The sequence below is a fragment of the Schistocerca nitens genome, chromosome 2 (assembly GCF_023898315.1).
Source record: "Schistocerca nitens isolate TAMUIC-IGC-003100 chromosome 2, iqSchNite1.1, whole genome shotgun sequence".
NCBI classification, from domain to species: Eukaryota; Metazoa; Arthropoda; class Insecta; order Orthoptera; family Acrididae; genus Schistocerca; species Schistocerca nitens.
Genome location: NC_064615.1, coordinates 80,321,591 through 80,343,987, shown reverse-complemented (window position 1 = coordinate 80,343,987; position 22,397 = coordinate 80,321,591). Strand labels below are relative to the sequence as shown.

At 40.9% G+C, this 22,397-nt stretch overlaps 1 long non-coding RNA gene across 2 annotated transcripts in view; it reads left to right on the top strand.

Annotated features, from left to right (window-relative positions):
* LOC126234276 (uncharacterized) overlaps positions 1 to 22,397 on the top strand; it is a 242,931-nt gene that overhangs the window by 86,141 nt on the left and 134,393 nt on the right. Inside the window, exon 1 of one of the 2 annotated variants that reach the window (XR_007544702.1) lies at positions 18,300 to 18,392. The exons of the other annotated variant lie outside the window; for it this stretch is intronic. This is a non-coding gene — a long non-coding RNA (uncharacterized LOC126234276). Of the gene's footprint in view, positions 1 to 18,299; positions 18,393 to 22,397 lie in introns of those variants that run through there. 2 annotated transcript variants of the gene reach the window in all.

The following is a 22,397-nucleotide window of genomic DNA, read 5'->3' as shown; positions in this document are numbered from 1 at the left end:
CAATTAACCCGCAGGAGCGACGTCTGACTATTGATACTGAGGCGGCAAGCGCGTACAGAGCTTCACGTTTCGCTGGTCTTACAAGGGGAGGCCGTCAATTGTGAAATTCAGATTCGATTCATACTGCCAGAGGTGTAACGTGGCTAAGCACCAAGATGCACTTCTCAGCCGTTGTCGAGAAAATCGACAGTTAAAAGAAACCGTTGCGGTGAAATACTCTCTACGATTAACAATTCTCTACAGCGTTGTGGCGCAATGGTAAGCGCTCGGGTTCGTAATCCAAAGATCGCCGGATCGAATCTCGCGCCATGCAATTTTTTATTATTAGTTTTTTGTAATATATATATATATATATATATATATATATATATATATATATATAAACTATTAATGAATTGCTTATGCTTGTTGGTGAAGGCGGATCGCTCTCCAATTGTACCGCCTCCATTTTTCCGTTTTTTTAACAGGGTGTACCAAATCTCTGCAATCCACACTGATTTTCGACGATGTTATAAGTTGCGCTAGGGACTGCATCTACCTTCTTTCGAAGTTAGCAGGCAACTACGCTGTTATGCGGCGGCTCGTTTCGGCCCATTCAACATCTGTCCTTCAAGTGTAACGAGCGAGTAACAGAGTTTATATTTCATACCTGCCACAGCGAATTTGTGTTCGTGGGGTCTCTATTCTAATTCGAACGTTTGACTTGCGCTATACGTATTCGTTTCGGAATATCGTTTCTACGTCTTCCGTTAACTATACGTGGTTAACATTATGAAGACAATGAATAACATTTGTGAAATACAACTTTGTTTGCAGAAAACATAATGATGTTCAAAGTCGCCAGTTTTTCCACGACAAACGACTTTCAACAACTTATTGTATGCATAATTGTTGCAACTGATTGCCGGGAATTATATATATATATATATATATATATATATATATATATATATATATATATATATATGTATGTGTGTGTGTGTGTGTGTGTGTGTGTGTGTGTGTACACATTTGAATTACAAAAAACGAATACTACAAAAAAAAAAGTTGCATTGTGCGAGATTCGATCCGGCGACCTTAACATTACAAACCGGAGCGCTTACCGCTGCGCCACGACGCTGTGGAAAATTATTAATCGTAGAGAGTATTTCACCGCAACGGTTTCTTTTAACTGTCGATTTTCTCGACAACGGCTGAGAAGTGCATCTTGGTGCTTTGCCACATCACACCTCTGGCCATGAGCTTTTATTATGCGCAGTATGAATCGAATCTGAATTTCACAATTGGCGGCCTCCCCTTGTTAGTGCAAACAAGTGACTGTCCCTTACAGGTCTATCGATACATTAAAGCAGTCATTCACGGCTCGTCCATGCGGTATGTTTGCTGGACGGTAACCACTGATCATTTTTACGATACTCGACGGAGTACCGGTGCCGTCCAACGCGAATCCGCCAGACCGGTGAGGCGGTGCCAGCAGATGGCGACCCGTCGCAGCAGCCGTGGCCCGGCCGCAGCCCGACCCGGCTGTTTGCGCCGCCACAAACAACGCGCCCGTGCACAGTGCACGTCCCACCAGCCGCCGGCTTTCAGCAAATTAATAAATGTTATCGCAGCGCGCGGCCACCATCGACAGCCGCAGCAGCGCACCGTCATAAATTTTCTCTCTGTATTTATAATCTCGCGTTACAGATACGCAATTTCCAGAATTATGTACACAATTGGGGGCGAGGGACGGCTCGACAAACACTGAACACATGTATCAGAGCTTCTCCGTTCTCACGCTAGTCATAGAAACGCATTGCAGGTTGCACACTATCGCTTAGTACCAGAGGTGCACATGTGACACCACTCGTGTGGACAATTTGCCGTATTGCAGAATCACACATGTCGATTGGTGCACAGTAGTAGCAGTGAAACAAAAATACAATGAATAATAGTAATAAAAGTGGTGGTAAACCAGTCTTTGTAGCAAGAAATGACACTCTCCTATAGCTCGTTACAATGTCCTTTTATCGCATGATACTAGAGTGTACGCTCTTTCAATATACAGCGTATCTCTCCTAGGAGCCGGGCGTGGTGGCCGCGCGGTTCTAGGCGCTACAGTCTGGAACCGCGCGACCGCTACGGTCGCAGGTTCGAATCCAGCCTCGGGCATGGATGTGTGTGATGTCCTTGGGTTAGTTAGGTTTAAGTAGTTCGAAGTTCTAGGGGACTAATGACCTCAGAAGTTAAGTCCCATAGTACTCAGAGCCATTTGAACCATTTTTTCTCCTAGGAGTCGTCAGCCGTATTTTCTCTGATGTTTCGACAGATATTTGCAATTAAGTTTTTGCAAGATATAGCTGGAGCCATCCGAAACTAATACTGCTTATCACTTCTCTCATAAAACTCCCAGTGTTGTCGGGAATCGCCGGTTTGCTTCTCATCACAAACTAAACTATTTTTAAAGCGGAATTTTAGGTATTCATTCAATAGAACGGTCCCAGATTAGTGTCATATTCGTTTTATCGACATGTATTAACAGGGGCAGTAAAACACGAAGAATAACCAGTACTCTAGCAGCGACTAAGCAGCGCTGCTACTGTATCACGGTAGCAGTCATTGCGGGTCAGGGCATTGATGTCACTGCTGAAGCACTAGTTATTCTTCGTGTTTTACTGTCACTGTTAATATATATCGATAAAACAATTATCGCACTGTACTAATTTGGGACGTCTTAATCGAATGGGCACGTAACATACCACTTCAGAAATCATTTTGTTTGCAACAGGAACAAACAGGCGATTTCCGTAGACACTCGGAGTCGAATGAGAGATGTGATGAGAATTATTTGTTTCGCCTGAGTGCAGCTACACACGAAAAACGAAATTGCTAATATCTTCAGGAAAACCAGAGAAAAAGCACCTGTCGTGCGGTAGCGTTCTCGCTTCCGACGCCCGGGTTCCCGGGTTCGATTCCTGGCGGGGTCAGGGATTTTCTCTGCCTCGTGATGACTGGGTGTTGTGTGACGTCCTTAGGTTAGTTAGGTTTAAGTAGTTCTAAGTTCTAGGGGACTGATGACCATAGCTGTTAAGTCCCATAGTGCTCAGAGCCATTCGAACCATTCGAACCATTCAAAAAGCACCTAATGACTCTTAGAAGAGACATCCTGTACACACATATTTAATATAGACAAAAAGACAAATCATTCATGCATCAGCGTATTAGGTCTCACAAATGCTGTGGGCAATGTGGATCAGTCCACATGCACGTCACAGCATGACAGTCACGAGAACTGCCAAACAAGCATTATTTAAGGGCGGATACACTGAAAAGGACTGAAAGTGTACGTTTTTTTCGGCGCTGAGCAGTGTTTCACTCTGGGGACTTACTTACGAGGAATCGCTAGTCGACACAGGAGGTGAGTGCTGCTGAAAAAAATGAATCTGTCGAATAGGTACTCTGCTTCAACTCACTGAAGTCGAAGCGTTTGTTCAGGTTCCTCCTTGCATGTTTCTCCTGCACAGAGGAAGCAAAAGCTGTCGTATAATCACAATCGACAATACAAAACTACCATGACTCTGTTCCAATGAGCTTCCTTCTGTAGTTCTCGTCGATATCAGATCCAGGTCACATAGTGCGTTATTAAGGAACGTGAGACCTAACATATAGACCGGGTCACGGTACGAGAAATAATTCCGTATGTAACTATATCGGTAATGTAACCTGTCATAATATAATTAAACAAATAAAACCAAGTCGCCAATATTCCATTGAACATTAAGGCAAAGTATACACTTTATCCGTAACAGGACGCCAGAAAAATGTAACTACTAACATACATTGAGCAATATAAACCATTGTTTTGTTTGTTGTTTGTTGTTGTCTTCAGTCCTGAGACTGGTTTGATGCAGCTCTCCATGCTACTCTATCCTGTGCAAGCTTCTTCATCTCCCAGGACCTACTGCAGCCTACATCCTTCTGAATCTGCTTAGTGTATTCATCCCTTGGTCTCCCTCTACGATTTTTACCCTCCACGCTGCCCTCCAATGCTACATTGGTGATCCCTCGATGTCTCAGAACATGTCCTACCAACCGATCGCTTCTTCTAGTCGAGTTGTGCCACAAGCTCCTCTTCTCCCCAATTCTGTTCAATACCTCCTCATTTGTTATGTGATCTACCCATCTAATCTTCAGCATTCTTCGGTAAACCATAACCATTCATTAATTTCAATACTTGTTTATTAAATAGCAACATACCGGTTTCGACTTCCTCAAGCTCTTCTTTAGGTGCGATATATACATTTATTACAAACGTTTTCTGATAGTCATAGCGCTTTTTTATATTAATATACGTCCAATGTTCGATTTCACCTGCAAGTGAGAGCGAGTGGTAATTCACCAAAAACTGACATTATGAAATTAGATATAAATAGCATACTGAAGTCTAATCAAATCAATATTTGCCAGTCATCTCTTCGTGATATCCACTGAAAACGTATTATATATTATGCTGAAAAGAGAGAAACGCTGAACGTCCTTTGAAAATATGACTCTTCATTTACAGTGAAGGTTCACAAGGTACCAGAATTTTGTCCTGGCTAAAGTGGAATGGATTATTCACGATAATTTTCAAAGATGTTTCCAGTACACTTAACTTTCTATAATTAAATATGAGTAGTGTTAGCATATACCTAATATTACAACTGTTTCACTCTCTATAATTTACCATTTGTACATTATAAGCTGCTCTCTGTATTTTGTTCCTGTCTGAAATTTGGTTCAACGTTAAAGAACCTAATGTGAACTGAACTGATTGAATGCAGCTTGACTTTGAATTAAATGCGCAACGGAAGTATAACAATTATGTGGCCCTAATTAAAATTTCCAGTTACCTCGCGTCTTGACGAAATTTTTACATATTTCTCGAAAGCGCAACAGCAAGCAGAAAGCAGGCAGTGGCTAAACTAAATTTTTGTTTCTAAATCCATATTCGAACTGTTACATGTGGTAACGCGTAATGATAAACAGTGAGGTGGGGAGAGTAACTGTCCTATGAAATAATATTCCAAGACAACGATTTTGGAATGAAACATACACTCCTGGAAATGGAAAAAAGAACACATTCACACCGGTGTGTCAGACCCACCATACTTGCTCCGGACACTGCGAGAGGGCTGTACAAGCAATGATCACACGCACGGCACAGCGGACACACCAGGACCCGCGGTGTTGGCCGTCGCATGGCGCTAGCTGCGCAGCATTTGTGAACCGCCGCCGTCAGTGTCAGCCAGTTTGCCGTGGCATACGGAGCTCCATCGCAGTCTTTAACACTGGTAGCATGCCGCGACAGCGTGGACGTGAACCGTATGTGCAGTTGACGGACTTTGAGCGAGGGCGTATAGTGGGCATGCGGGAGGCCGGGTGGACGTACCGCCGAATTGCTCAACACGTGGGGCGTGAGGTCTCCACAGTACATCGATGTTGTCGCCAGTGGTCGGCGGAAGGTGCACGTGCCCGTCGACCTGGGACCGGACCGCAGCGACGCACGGATGCACGCCAAGACCGTAGGATCCTACGCAGTGCCGTAGGGGACCGCACCACCACTTCCCAGCAAATTAGGGACACTGTTGCTCCTGGGGTATCGGCGAGGGCCATTCGCAACCGTCTCCATGAAGCTGGGCTACGGTCCCGCACACCGTTAGGCCGTCTTCCGCTCACGCCCCAACATCGTGCAGCCCGCCTCCAGTTGTGTCGCGACAGGTGTGAATGGAGGGACGAATGGAGACGTGTCGTCTTCAGCGATGAGAGTCGCTTCTGCCTTGGTGCCAATGATGGTCGTATGCGTGTTTGGCGCCGTGCAGGTGAGCGCCACAATCAGGACTGCATACGACCGAGGCACACAGGGCCAACACCCGGCATCATGGTGTGGGGAGCGATCTCCTACACTGGCCGTACACCACTGGTGATCGTCGAGGGGACACTGAATAGTGCACGGTACATCCAAACCGTCATCGAACCCATCGTTCTACCATTCCTAGACCGGCAAGGGAACTTGCTGTTCCAACAGGACAATGCACGTCCGCATGTATCCCGTGCCACCCAACGTGCTCTAGAAGGTGTAAGTCAACTACCCTGGCCAGCAAGATCTCCGGATCTGTCCCCCATTGAGCATGTTTGGGACTGGATGAAGCGTCGTCTCACGCGGTCTGCACGTCCAGCACGAACGCTGGTGCAACTGAGGCGCCAGGTGGAAATGGCATGGCAAGCCGTTCCACAGGACTACATCCAGCATCTCTACGATCGTCTCCAAGGGAGAATAGCAGCCTGCATTGCTGCAAAAGGTGGATATACACTGTACTAGTGCCGACATTGTGCATGCTCTGTTGCCTGTGTCTATGTGCCTGTGGTTCTGTCAGTGTGATCATGTGATGTATCTGACCCCAGGAATGTGTCAATAAAGTTTCCCCTTCCTGGGACAATGAATTCACGGTGTTCTTATTTCAATTTCCAGGAGTGTATATTCAAAAGACAGATTAAAACTTCGAGTTATCTTCACACATAATGATCTGAACAATAATACGGTAAAAGTGAACAATGACTTAAAAAAAAAAAGTACGAAGTTAACAGAGAATTTCTATAAAAATGAAACAGCTTAATCAATTAACCTGTAAATCCTTGACTTAGGTATGTAGGGTGGTCTTTCCCTCAACTCTGAACAAGTTAACTAGCTGACAATACTCATTCCTAACTGTGCAAACTCCTTCTCTTCAAAAATAATGACATTATTCAAAAATTCTATTTCTTTCATTTTTCAATGTACTCATGATACTCATCCTTGCTGTCCTTTCTTCCTCTAACAGATACAATCACAAATCCACACAGCGCTATCAAATACGTCCATCATCTACCACACTTCGACTAATCAGACTGAACAGAGGCAAAGACTGTGCCACGACAAGACCAAAGTTTGTTCAACAATAAAGTAGCTTGCTCTCTCTCTCTGACGTGGACGTCAGTGACACACAAAAACCAAAATAACATGACCCTCTTACATATGAATTACCAATTTTCAAAATAGTTTAAGAATAACTCTTTGCATTAACCGTCTTTAGCTTCGACTTTCTGCACCTCTTATGTACTTTGACGCAACTGTTTGAATGTTGACTGTTTACTATAAATGGGACTGTGTAACTAACTTTAAATTTTATTGTGAATAGTTTCACTACAGTGAAACAAATCACAAATGCAAAATAATGATAGACATTCAAATGCCGATGCATAGCTAATGTGATTTAAAACGATTTGGTTTGGAAAGAAAGGCTTTATAACGTATACACAACCCGTTACACAAGCGTCACAGCCCAAGTAAACGTTAACATGATCAACATATCTCTACATTCATTATGCCATCTGTTAGTGAGTTACTATATTCCAGAGTGACCGTAATTAAACTCGCTCTGTTTCACAGATGCAATGGACGATTGATAAACGTATGTAAATGGAAAACAATATATAAACTATAAAAAACTGGCGGCATTAAATCTGTGTCCCGCCAATGAAATGAACTACTGAAAGCTCGAACCGTTATGACACTATTGACGCGAATGATAAATGATAACAACTATGACAGGTTGTGGCTTATATCGTTAAATTTACTCACGTTAAGTGTTTACATAAGCATAAAAGCGTTATGTAATTCAAAATATTTTCACGATAGAAATGATCTGATTGAGGCCACATCTCGACAAACTCTTCGAAAGCGCCAGCAATGACTTAAGGAGTATTATGTTTTATATCCGATTGCTTCTTTCCAGCGAACTTCAAAAGCACTTCTGTTTTCTGTTACTTAAATGTCCTCCCCCCATGAACCATGGACCTTGCCGTTGGTGGGGAGGCTTGCGTTGCCTCATCGATACAGATAGCCGTACCGTAGGTGCAACCACAACGGAGGGGTATCTGTTGAGAGGCCAGACAAACGTGTGGTTCCTGAAGAGGGGCAGCAGCCTCTTCAGTAGTTGCAGGGGCAACAGTCTGGATGATTGACTGATCTGGCATTGTAACATTAACCAAAACGGCCTTGCTGTTGTGGTACTGCGAACAGCTGAAAGCATGGGGAAACAAATCACAAATGCAAAATAATGATAGACATTCAAATGCCGATGCATAGCTAATGTGATTTAAAACGATTTGGTTTGGAAAGAAAGGCTATATAACGTGCATGCAGCTTTACTGTATGGTTAAATGATGATGGCGTCCTCTTGGGTAAAATATTCCGGAGGTAAAATAGTCCCCCATTCGGATCTCCGGGTGGGGACTACTCAAGAGGACGTCGTTATCAGGAGAAAGAAAACTGGCAATCTACGGATCGGAGCGTGGAATGTCAGATCCCTTAACCGGGCAGGTAGGTTAGAAAATTTAAAAAGGGAAATGTATAGGTTAAAGTTATATATAGTGGGAATTAGTGACGTCCGGTGGCAGGAGGATCAAGACTTCTGGTCAGGTGAATACAGGGCTATAAATACAAAATAAAATAGGGGTAATGCTGGAGTAGGTTTAATAATGAATAAAAAAAATAGGAGTGCGGGTAAGCTACTACAGACAGCATAGTGAACGTATTATAGTGGCCAAGATAGACACGAAGCCCATGCTTACTACAGTAGTACAAGTTTATATGCCAACTAGCTCTGCAGATTACGAAGAAATTGAAGAAATGTATGATGAGATAAAAGAAATTATTCAGGTAGTGAAGGGAGACGAAACTTTAATAGTCATGGGTGACTGGAATTCGACAGTAGGAAAAGGAAGAAAAGGAAACATAGTAGGTGAATATGGATTGGGGCTAAGAAATGAAATAGGAAGCCGTCTTTTAGAATTTTGCACAGAGCATAACTTAATCATAGCTAACACTTGGTTCAAGAATCATGAAAGAAGGTTGTATACATGGAAGAATCCTGGAGATACTAAAAGGTATCAGATAGATTATATAATGGTAAGACAGAGATTTAGGAACCAGGTTTTAAATTGTAGGACATTTCCAGGGGCAGATGTGGACTCTGACCACAATCTATTGGTTATGAACTGTAGATTAAAACTGAAGAAATTGCAGAAAGGTGGGAATTTAAGGAGATGGGACCTGGATAAACTGAAAGAACCAGAGGTTGTACAGAGTTTCAGGGAGAGCATAAGGGAACAATTGGCAGGAATGGGGGAAGGAAATACAGTAGAAGACGAATGGGTTGCTCTGAGGGATGAAGTAGTGAAGGCAGCAGAGGATCAAGTAGGTAAAAAGACGAGGGCTAGTAGAAATCCTTGGGTAACAGAAGAAATACTGAATTTAACTGATGAAAGGAGAAAACATAAAAATGCAGTAAATGAAGCAGGCAAAAAAGAATACAAACGTCTCAAAAATGAGATCGACAGGAAGTGCAAAATAGGTATGCAGGCATGGCTAGAGGACAAATGTAAGGATGTGGAGGCTTATCTCACTAGGGGTAAGATAGATACAGCATACAGGAAAATTAAAGAGACCTTTGGAGGAAAGAGAGCCACTTGCATGAATATCAAGAGCTCAGATGGAAACCCAGTTCTAAGCAAAGAGGGGAAAGCAGAAAGGTGGAAGGAGTATATAGAGGGTCTATACAAGGTCGATGTACTTGAGGACAATATTATGGAAATGGAAGAGGATGTAGATGAAGATGAAATGGGAGATACGATACTGCGTGAAGAGTTTGAAAGAGCACTGAAAGACCTGAGTCGAAACAAGGCCCCGGGAGTAGACAACATTCCATTGGAACTACTGACGGCCTTGGGAGAGCCAGTCCTGACAAAACTCTACCATCTGGTGAGCAAGATGTACGAGACAGGCGAAATACCCTCAGACTTCAAGAAGAATATAATAATTCCAATCCCAAAGAAAGCAGGTGTTGACAGATGTGAAAATTACCGAACTATCAGTTTAATAAGTTACAGCTGCAAAATACTAACACGAATTATTTACAGACGAATGGAAAAACTGGTAGAAGCCGACCTCGGGGAAGATCAGTTTGGATTCCGTAGAAATGTTGGAACACGTGAGGCAATACTGACCCTGCGACTTATCTTAGAAGAAAGATTAAAAAAAGGCAAACCTACGTTTCTAACATTTGTAGACTCAGAGAAAGCTTTTGACAATGTTGACTGAAATACTCTCTTCCAAATTCTAAAGGTGGCAGGGGTAAAATACAGAAACCAGATGGCAGTTATAACAGTCGAGGGGCATGAAAGGGAAGCAGTGGTTGGGAAGGGAGTGAGACAGGGTTGTAGCCTATCCCCGATGTTATTCATTCTGTATATTGAGCAAGCAGTAAAGGAAACAAAAGAAAAATTCGGAGTACGTATTAAAATCCAGGGAGAAGAAATAAAAACTTTGAGGTTCGCCGATGACATTGTAATTCTGTCAGAGACAGCAAAGGACTTGGAAGAGCAGTTGAAAGGAATGGACAGTGTCTTGAAAGGAGTATATAAGATGAACATCAACAAAAGCAAAACAAGGATAATGGAATGTAGTCGAATTAAGTCGGGTGATGCTGACGGAATTAGATTAGGAAATGAGACACTTAAAGTAGTAAAGGAGTTTTGCTATTTGGGGAGAAAAATAACTGATGATGGTCGAAGTAGAGAAGATATAAAATGTAGACTGGCAATGGCAAGGAAAGTGTTTCTGAAGAAGAGAAATTTGTTAACATCGAGTATAGATTTAGGAGTCAGGAAGTCGTTTCTGAAAGTATTTGTATGGAGTGTAGCCATGTATGGAAGTGAAACATGGACAATAAATAGTTTGGACAAGAAGAGAATAGAAGCTTTCGAAATGTGGTGCTACAGAAGAATGTTGAAGATTAGGTGGGTAGATCACGTAACTATTGAGGAGGTATTGAATAGAATTGGGGAGAAGAGAAGTTTGTGGCACAACTTGACTAGAAGAAGGGATCGGTTGGTAGGACATGTCCTGAGGCATCAAGGGATCACAAATTTAGCATTGGAGGGCAGCGTGGAGGGTAAAAATCATAGAGGGAGACCAAGAGATGAATACACTAAGCAGATTCAGAAGGATGTAGGTTGCAGTAGGTACTGGGAGATGAAGGAGCTTGCACAGGATAGAGTAGCATGGAGAGCTGCATCAAACCAGTATCTGGACTGGAGACCACAACAACAACAAATGCCACTGTAGCACATGGTACAGCAGTGCCATTGTTGTAGGGCTGTAATAGAAATCGGCAACAGTAGGAGTAGTGTACATAAAGCAATACTGTGACAGTGTCATGATGAAAAAGGCTATCATGAGATGAAAAAGCAAAAATTGGTGCCCGCAAGGAATTGGGACTCTCTAATCGTCAAATCGACAAGAAGTTGAACAGTCCAAGTACAGTGAACGATAATTTCGTTAGGCTGGACGCACTAGATTAATAAAACGTAAAATGTAGGCCAAGCAAAAAATTACTTGGGCATCACAACGGTTCCTTTTGGTGATTAACGGTTGTCAGTAATTGCCAGATGTGTACGACAAATTTTGTAAAATGACAAACATCTTGCATTCAAAAAAACGGCCGCAGAAACCTGCTTTAACACCCGAACATAAATAAGATAGAATGAAATTTGCCTAAAATCATGTGTTATGGACTTCAGAATGGGTCTAAGTGATCTTCAGTGATGAAAATAGAGTTTAATTTCGAAGAGCCGGATGTACTTCAGTTTTCGCATGATCTGAGAACTGCGCAGCAGGTAAGAATGAGCAGAAATTTTAGTGGTGGAAGTATTATGATTTGGGCAGCCTTAGGCGCTAAAGGGAAATCAAGCATTGCTTGATGTTATGAACTGTTATGAACTCTAACATGTACACTGAGATACTAGAAGGAGAATTAATTATATGTATAAGGAACTCGGGAACGAAAGGCTAATGTTTTAACAAGATCATGCATCTGTATATGTTTCTGCTAGAACCAAAAGTTATTTGAAGATAGAGATATTTATCTTCTGCGCTTGCCTGCACGTATCCCAGATATGAACTCTGTGGAAGACTGTTGTGGAATACTTGCAAGCCGTATTTATCGCAATAGAAGGGAATTTCAGGCCGTATGTGAACTGAAAAAGTGTGATTCGAGTAGAGTGGGCGACAATTTCACTGCAAGAACTAGAAACCCTAACAAAATCAATGTGGAAGAAAATTTTTGAGGTAATTAGGAGGAACAGTGGTTGGATAATACAATAACACAACAGGGTAGTGAGTGCTTTTCTATCAGTATCCACTCAGAAAAAGCAAACGCCTTGTTTTGTTACTCGTGTTATGAGATAAGATATGTAATTACATCATTATTGTTTATGTTTTATACGTATCTACAATTTTCACAATAAATTCGATACAGTACGCTACAGACATTGTACTATTATTTTCGTAGGAACCCTGTCTTTATACCCATTTCCACTGTTGCACTACTTTTTTTTTTGTCAGGAGAAGCGAAACTGTTTGATTTCTACAGTAGAATGAAGCAGCGATCAATGTTCAAAGAAAGGAATACCTGGAAAGACTAAAATCCAATATTAGCGATGAACAGCAGGGTGAAGTAAACCAGTAAAACACCAGATGAAAATGTGAGTCCGTGCCGCAAGGAAGTTATTGTTTAAGGAGATGCCCCAGCATCTGCATTTGTCAAGCTCCTCCACATAATATACCCAAGATCCATGATGACCTTGGCTCCAGCAAGGTGCTTAACAGAAAAGCAGCGATGAGGCTGTCCGCTATCCACAAGAGTACGCGGCAGACGAACGCCTCAGGAGCACTTGGGAAATATTGCACGCCATGACTAAGGTACGACACAAAGAGAAAGACAGTCTATGCAAGTGAAGTACTCATTATGTCGGGACAAAAGATAACAAGACACAGGCATCCACTAAGCAAGCTTAGCCGGCCGTCTTTGGAACTGGAAACAACCCTGTATCGGTTCACTTCCTTGAGAAAGTTCAAACGGTAACATACTCGCTACAATGATACGTTGGTAACAGAAAAGGAAGCGAAGGATAAGAAGTGTTTTTACATTTCGTCGACGACAAGAACTGTAAGCGACTGAAAACAGTTTTTAACTTTCCAATGGTTCCCTCTGCGTTTTGCCTTATAAGTCAAAGACACAGATATGAATCATATTTTAACGTTCATTATGCTTCGTAACATATTAAAGGAAGTTATTATACATTTTTCTTATATATGTCACCTCTGACCGTAATCTAGCGATTACGATACCGATTCTGTCGTGCGATACTTCTTTTTTAAAAGATGAGTACGTAATCTCACATAGTTTTAATCTCAGATTTCAATAACTCATAATATAGCCTCAGAGACGGTTACTACGCTGCAGTAGAAGTTCTTTTAACTGTGTTAGTACTCCAGTATTTCGTATGTTGCTGTGAAATATTTAATTTCACACATAAATAAAATTACCGAACAAATTTCTTGACAAAAGTTTTGTACTCACGAAATTTAATTATACGTTCTTCTGAGATCAGCTCTCTTTGCTGTAAACCATTAAATAGATTCGTAATGAGCAAAAATTTTTATATTGCGCCAGATTGGGTAAGAAGTGCTATATTTTGTTAGGCAGCGTCATAGTTTTCTTTGTCAATGTATGATGAAAGTTATTTGGAAATGCTATCTCTGATCTTCTCATTATTATGAAAAATATCATTTTATTAGTAGTTTTCCTTTAAAACCATTTCTCCCATCCGCTTAATATTTTACAGCTGTAAAAGCACATTTTCTTTCCTTTGTATCTTTATTCCTTCGAATATAACAAAGCAGTTAATGAAGTCAAAAATTCTTGATAACTACTAAATAACACTCACAGGCAAGGTGTTGTCAGAACACAAAGCGTAACTTTATTTCAGTTACATGTAAAATACCTATGTAACTGAGTTTCCGGCCAAGTATACTTTTTCTTACAACCATAAATATTTACCTTAATTTAACACAACTGAACACAAAATACTAAGCACTTCCGCCACTTGCATGCTAATCAAAAATTAAGAAACGTTTACCGTTACAGACATAAGGTTCCAACTACTATCTTTTCCCTTAAGACAAAGTTTGCTTCGTTGACACAGATAATTTAGGACCGAAAATGAGATTTGTACATCTTTAATCATTCTGTGCTGCATACTCTTACATATGCACAGCTACTTGTAGTAATGAGCCACAACTCAAAACTTCTGTTCATCACCAGCTTCGTCTATAGACAACTCTTGAAAACCGCGAGAGTCAAAGAATATTGACTTCTGTTCTATGCACCGTATTAAATCATCAACGATGGTGGCATCTGTCAGCTCTTGGTGGCACACTTGCTGACCATCTCTCGACGTACCAGTAACATCAGATCGCTTCGCTGTAGTCAGTTGGTTTCTTCCACGCTTCTAAATGGTCGCTTTCGCCAACGGATAGCTCTGTTCCCGCTCAGGAAACAAAGTTCTCAAGTAACGAGTCACTATCCTGCTCACGTTAGTGGCGGTTGCTTTGTAATGCTGCACACTTCATGGAATTCGATGAGAAAAAAAAACTTAGTCCAGTTGTATCTTTCATTACAAATACTGTTTCTATACAAAAGAGACTGTGGCAACGGCCTTGCCGCAGTGGATACACCGCTTCCCGTGAGATCATCGAAGTTATGCGCTGTCGGGAGTGGTCGGCACTTGTATGGGTGACCATCCAGGCCGCCATGCGCTGTTGCCATTTTTCGGGGTGCATTCAGCCTCGTGACACCAATTGAGGAGCTACTCGACCGAATAGTAGCGGATTCACTCAAGAATACCATCATAACGACTGGGAGAATGATGTGCTGACCCCACGCCCCTTCTATCCACATCCTCCTCTGAGGATGACACGGCGGTCGGATGGTCCCTATGGGCCACTTGGGGCCTGTAGACGGAGTGTTTTTTTTTTATACAAAAGATACTAGTAATACGAGGTCGTGGCATTCCTCTTCGTTTAGAAAGCTACATTGTCATTCGATCAAAACGTCGGGACGTCCCTCACAAGGCACCCTACAGTTTGGAATACCACGAACGCGTTCCATGGTCTACAGTTAGAGCAATTGAAAGAGCTTCCATATAGTCGGTTGAAATACGACGTTCTCCAAAATCTTACGAACTGTGAGCGTATCTTTTCACAAAATACACAGTCAATAACAAAAGCAAAACGAGGATAATGGAATGTAGTCTAATTAAACCAGGTGATGCTGAGGGAATTAGACTGGGAAATGATACACTTAAAGTAGCAGATGAGTTTTGCTATTTGAGAAGCAAAATAACTGATGACAGTCGAAGTAGGGAGGATATAAAATGCAGACAATGGCAAGAAAAGCGTTTCTGAAGAAGAGAAATTTGTTAACATCGAGTATAGATTTAAGTGTCAGGAAGTCCTTTGTGAGAGTATTTGTATGGAGTGTAGCCATGTATGGAAGTGAAACATGGATGATAAAGAGTTTAGACAAGAAGAGAAGCATTTTAAATGTGATACCACAGAAGAATGGTGAAGATTAGATGGGTAGATCACATAACCAATGAGGAGGTACTGAACAGAATTGGGGAGAAGAGAAATTTGTGGTACAACCTGACTAGAAAAAGGGATTGGTTGGTTGGACACATTCTGAGGCATCAAGGGGTCAGCAAGTCACCAATATAGTTCTAGAGGGAAGCGTGGGGGGGGGGGGGGGGAGGGGGTAATCGTAGAAGGAGACCAAGATATGAATATGCTAAGCAGATTCAGAAGGATGTAGGGTGCCGTAGTTACTAGGTGATGAAGAGGCTTGGAAGGGGCAGAGTAGCATGGAGAGCTGCGTCAAACCAGTCTTTGGACTGAAGACCATAACAATAACATACTGTTAATACATTCTGTGGAATAAACGTAGGATTTCAGCTACAAAACTTTTATGTCAAATCGAAACGCAGAAAAATGTGATGTACATGTTAAGCAACAAACATAAAATTAAATTAAGGAAAATAAGTAATAATGTATAAACGAAAGTTACAAAAAATAAAAAAGAACGAGGAAGTCGTCCATCACAACGTCTTGTCGATTAAGATCATAAGCAGATCGCTGTCTTGAACTAGTGACGTTAATTTTCCTAGAATGTCTGGCCTATTTTAAAATTCCATTTCTTCCACTGAAGTTGAAAATTATCATTCATATTATCAATTTCTTTTAGTTGTGCAAAATAAAGTCAGGTTTTATAATTACCACCACAATGCCAACAACGTAAAACTGCTCTGACTTATCTTCTGAAAATGCATCCACGGTGTTCACATTTGGAGTTCGTGTACACGGGCACTCTCGAGGTACCGAAGCTTTGTGCTCGCATTTCTCTTCAGTGTCTGCGCCTCATACAACACACGATTTTTCCCAGAAACAGCATAGCTCGTTAAATACATCCTCATATTCCTTTATTTCAAAATCCTTTTTCTTTCTTCTTTTTGGAGTCGCAGCGCTTATGCTCTCCCTGCTTAAAATAGGCTTTTTAAATGGAATTTTCTTCATTTTGATGCTTTCCATCCCCACTGGGTATTATTATAGGATTATAGGATTATCTGTCAAAATAATAGTACGCCAACGTTTCCTGTCACGATTGGACTTCTTTCGGAAGAAGGCGAATGTCTTTTGGTTGTGTTTGGAGGAAGAGTATCACTCGAAGATGCGGTGGAAAGAATGTAACCAGGGGGTGGATCAGCCACGATGTCTGAGCAGGATGCTTCAGACTGCCTTTTCCAATTCCTCATGGCAAACCTACAACTAAAATAAAAACTAATTAAAAACGCAAAGGATATTTACGAACAGAAAATCGAATGAGAGATAAGTCGGCTGCGTCTACATGCCCCTAAACAAGCAGTTCAACTTGCCCTGACAGGACTTTGTAGACAAGATAGTTACGTCATTGTACCAAACGAGTTTTATGAAGCAATTCAGCACTTGAATACAATCGTAATTGTCACCTCTACACATGAAAACTGTTTCAAACGTCTAGACAAAACCATCACAAGATAACAAAAACTTTGTGTGAAAGGAAGTACTGTGCAGTTGAAACTGGAAATCAAGAAACCTCCTCTTTGGCAGCTCTCATAAGATTGAAGCTGCAGTGGAAGATGTTGTTGTTGTTGTGGTCTTCAGTCCTGAGACTGGTTTGATGCAGCTCTCCATGCTACTCTATCCTGTGCAAGCTTCTTCATCTCCCAGTACCTACTGCAACCTACATCCTTCTGAATCTGCTTAGTGTATTCATCTCTTGGTCTCCCTCTACGATTTTTACCCTCCACGCTGCCCTCCAATGCTAAATTTGTGATCCCTTGATGCCTCAAAACATGTCCTACCAACCGATCCCTTCTTCTAGTCAAGTTGTGCCACAAACTTCTCTTCTCCCCAATCCTATTCAATACCTCCTCATTAGTTACGTGATCTACCCACCTTATCTTCAGCATTCTTCTGTAGCACCACATTTCGAAAGCTTCTATTCTCTTCTTGTCCAAACTGGTTATCGTCCATGTTTCACTTCCATACATGGCTACACTCCATACAAATACTTTCAGAAACGACTTCCTCACACTTAAATCTATACTCGATGTTAACAAATTTCTCTTCTTCAGAAACGATTTCCTTGCCATTGCCAGTCTACATTTTATATCCTCTCTACTTCGACCATCATCAGTTATTTTACTCCCTAAATAGTAAAACTCCTTTACTACTTTAAGTGTCCCATTTCCTAATCTAATCCCCTCAGCATCACCCGATTTAATTTGACTACATTCCATTATCCTCGTTTTGCTTTTGTTGATGTTCATCTTATATCCTCCTTTCAAGACACTGTCCATTCCGTTCAACTGCTCTTCCAAGTCCTTTGCTGTCTCTGACAGAATTACAATGTCATCGGCGAACCTCAAAGTTTTTACTTCTTCTCCATGAATTTTAATAACCCTTTTAGATAGTTTTTTTTTTCCTTTTTCCCCCGTTTTGTACTCCAGAGATTCTTTGGTGCCACCTCAGGGCAGTTCCATTTATTGCACACGATCTATTTTCAGGTCAAAGCTCGCATAGTCAGAGTCTCCCACGGCCTCTTCACAACGTCGAGTCACAGCATCTTTAATGACATTCTACACAAACCATTCATATAAATACAGTAAATATCTCTGAAACTTGGCTCAGTTTCAAAGTACTGGGGATTTTCGGTAAGTACCCTTAGAACCAAAGTACAACATAAAAATAAGTCATTCGCTAATCGGATCATCCTACATTCTTTTCCAGGACTGTGTGAGTAACATGTGCGAAGTCGAACCACCCCAGGCTCCTCTTAGCTCCGGTAAGCGCCCGGGTGCATCAGCTCGCAGACTGAAGAAGATACTTTCACGTACGTCCGAAGCGCCCCCTTTGTAGATCGCTATTGTCAACTAGTGTGCCAGCTTATATCGCATTGCTTTCATGTGCGTAAAAGGTGCATATTTCAGCTGTAGCAGTTCTGCGTATATCTCACCACTGAAGTGGACAAACAGTGCCAGACTTTTAATTTCTCTTCATTTTCACACTTTCATTACCTTCATCATAATAGATACATAAATATGTAACTGTTTAAATAACTTATGGGGATGCAGCCGGGTGATGTCGCTTATAAACGACGATTTATTTCGCCACGTGACACCTTGTCTTTTTCAAGGCAAAACTGCATCAAGTAAGCTGCGAAATACCGTCGGTTATAAGCGACATCGCCCGGCTGCATTCCTATAAATTAACTGAACGTTTTATATGCCTGGATAAAAACTGGACCCAAATACGTAATTGACCAACAAAATTCGTACGGTGCTATCCGCTTCAGGAATGGATATAAAACAACAGACCTCCATAAAACACTACTAATAAAAAGAAGTAGCTTTCCTTCGACAGGTACCTACCGGTTTTTATATTATATCTGATAGAAATGTATAGTGTACCGCGTCATAAACAACTCATTCTGATAACTAACTGCATCTTGTTGAAATTAGACAGAAATCTGCGACCAGTAACTTACCACTGAAATGGGAATTCAGTGGTTCTCCTATGAGAGCTACAAGAAACCGTTGTTACGTGGTGTAGTGATTTTTAGGAGTTCCATGGTAATGATAAACAGTCATTGTATTTATACACACTTGGAATCTGCAAAATTATTCAAACTATTGCTTACGATTACGAAACCCCGTTTTAATTCCCCGAGACGTTCCTAAACTGCTCAGAAATATCACACGTCCATCCACATTTCATTGAGACCATGTGAGTCGAAGCTACTTAGATAACTGAGACAAGCCGGCCGCGGTGGCCGAGCGGTTCTAGGCACGTCAGTCAGGAACCGCGCGACTGCTACGGTCGCTGGTTCGAATCCTGCCTCGGGCATGGATGTGCGTGATGTCCTTAGGTTAGTTAGGTTTAAGTAGCTCTAAGTTCTGGGGGACTGATGACCTTACATGTTAAGTCCTATAGTGCTCAGAGCCATTAACTGAGACACAACATAACGACATAATGATGAAAAAAGTTTTAAAAATGAGAATAAAAAATGTAAAAGTCAGTAGGAAGGTGGCCAATGCAAATAAATAACACACTAAAGTGAATGCGAAATATTTTGGACGGAGTAGAGGGGAAGTTCCACAAGGAAGTCATCAAGTACGATTTATTATTCGAATTTCCTTGAAATACGCAGCAATTGTCAGTCTAACAGATTACATTTTACAGTCCTTAGATGAGAAAAAGGTTGTCTCTGCAATGTTTCTGGATCTTTCAAAGGCATTTGACACCATTGACCATGAAATGCTGATACAAAAATTAAGCAACTATGGCATTCGGGGGCAACCAGGTGAATGGATAAAATCATACTTGTGCAACCGCAAGCAGTATGTATCATTAGGAAACTCGTACCAATCAGAAACCAAATCCATCAAATATGGAGTGCCGCAGGGTTCGGTAATGGGGCCATTGTTATTTAATGTATTTGTTAATGATATAGGTGTTGAGGAGGAAGAAAAGAAAATATTGTATGCTGATGACATGACAATACTAAATAGTGACCAAAATATGGAACAGCTTGAGAGAAGAGCATACATATCTGCAAATGTCACAGCTCAATGGCTGTTGGAAAATGAACTGGTTATAAATCTAAAAAAGACTATGTATGCAGTGTTTAAAAACAAGGAAAAGGCTGTAGACATGGATTTAGAGGTTGATGGAACAAGGCTGCAAGAAGTAGAATCTGCTAGATTCTTAGGTATTCTTGTGGATAATGAACTGAAATGGAAAAAAACATATTAATAATGTCTGTAAGAAACTGAGCTCTGTCATATTCTTAATGATGCAGCTATCACAGTATTCAGACAAGAACCTTCTGTGTACAGTGTATCATGGACTTTTCGAACCATACTTACAGTATGGAGTGACTGTGTGGGGAAACTCAAACAAGCAAGAGACAAAACGAGTGTTCACATTACAAAAAAAAGCAATTAGGACCAATTTAAGAAGAAAGACCTCTAAAACATGCAGAAACTGTTTCAAGAATTTAGGTATCTTAACTTTTTCATCGTTGTATATATACAAAACAATAATGTACATCACAAAAGGTAGTGAGGAATGCCTCCTGTTGTCATCTTGCTATTATTCTTCATTTCCATTATACACAAAAGAATAACCTTCGCTTTCGTGATCCTCCTATTGTGAAATCGAACTATACATAATGCGATGTGTTACAACTCTCTTATACGCTGCCTTCTCAAGAACTCTGATAATATTGGTATCATGGGGACTAGTTCGCAACTTTCTCTGCATCCCTTCCTTCGATTTTATTTAGTAAATATACTAACTAAAGTGTTAATCTACCTGGAAAATTGAAAACACTCAGTGTACAAGTGATCGGGTGCTACAGAAATGTGCGGTGCATTGACGCAGTAAGCCAATTTGGTATTTCTTCTTACTCATCTGTTTCGCTATTTTCACTAATTAAATATTTGATTCAGTTTTGTCCTTGTACGTGACATAATTATCTCGCAAAAACAGATAAGACATCTTAAACGCAAGAGTTTCTTATTCTCTTGGTGTAGACCATTGTTTCAGCCTGTCTGACAATGTTTTACAACATTTTTCAGCATTGTCGCTAGTGATTGAGTGCAAAGAGTCTGTTACCATTTCCTCTTGTTTGGTATTCTGAGTCACTACAATGGCTGCTTATAGGAACACATTTTCAGCTTACAACCTTTTCATGGAAAATTCATGTCAAAAGAAGTTATAAGTAGTTGCATACTGCATTTGCAGTTCAATGTGTAATTATAGATTTCTTGCTAAGTGTGCTTGTCGAGACTGACTTTTCATTTCTGCTTTACAACTTGACCCAAATCCCTAAAATCAGGTGTTTGGTACCTTACGATATGAGTCAAGCTTGAGTCCTTTCATTGTTAATTTTTGTGCATCATTATATGACGGACAATTGCAATTTTTTCTCAAAATATGCCACTATACAGTGGAAGGATCTGTGAAGATGTTGTCTTTGCCGCTATTCTCTCCCTGTGGTCCAGTTCGGAAGGATCATGTTATAGGGCTGAGGCATATCCATTAACATCACTACCGTTGGAACCATTTAGAATACTAATACTGAAGATCCACGCACAATAAACTTGTGTTTGCTAGGGACTAAGGTTTGTGCACTGTCTAGAAACAAAAATTTTGAAGTCTGAACTGGGTAATCTGCAGAGGCCAACAATAAAATGTTTCTTTATAACATTCAAACACTCCCAGATAACCATAAACAATTTACCTACGACTAATATAAATCACCACTCATTCCACATAAAATGAATTTCGTTGCATAGAAATCAGGTAAGATAGTGTGTTCTACACACAAAGCGTTCTTGTTGTTACGATGTCATAAATGACTGTTTAACAAAAACTCAGTAACTGAATGTATCAAAGTAATGTTTTAAAAGTATACTTACTAAGCAGATTTGACTAAAGGAAACAGCAGTTCTTAAAAACATCAAATAGCAACAGAGCAGACTCTGAGTAACAAGATACATAGAAATTTTTTGAAAATAGACACCGAAAAGATCTATGGATGAATATTTGCAAACAGCTGCAAGTTGCAGCGATAACAAAGATATTACATTATTTCTCCATACGATCTACTGCCTTACGTTTAACGAGTGTGTCCAATACACAGTGAGTCTGAAGTTATTCCATATTATTTCACAACATATAGAAAACGTCTAATTATAGACTTTTGAGTCTAATAAGTAAATTTTGTCCCTGGATGAGCCAATCGGGCATGACCGTCCACCATGTCAGTGGAGTCATCAGATGCGGTATGGAGGGGCGTGTGGTCAGCACGTCGCTCTCAAGGTCATCGTCG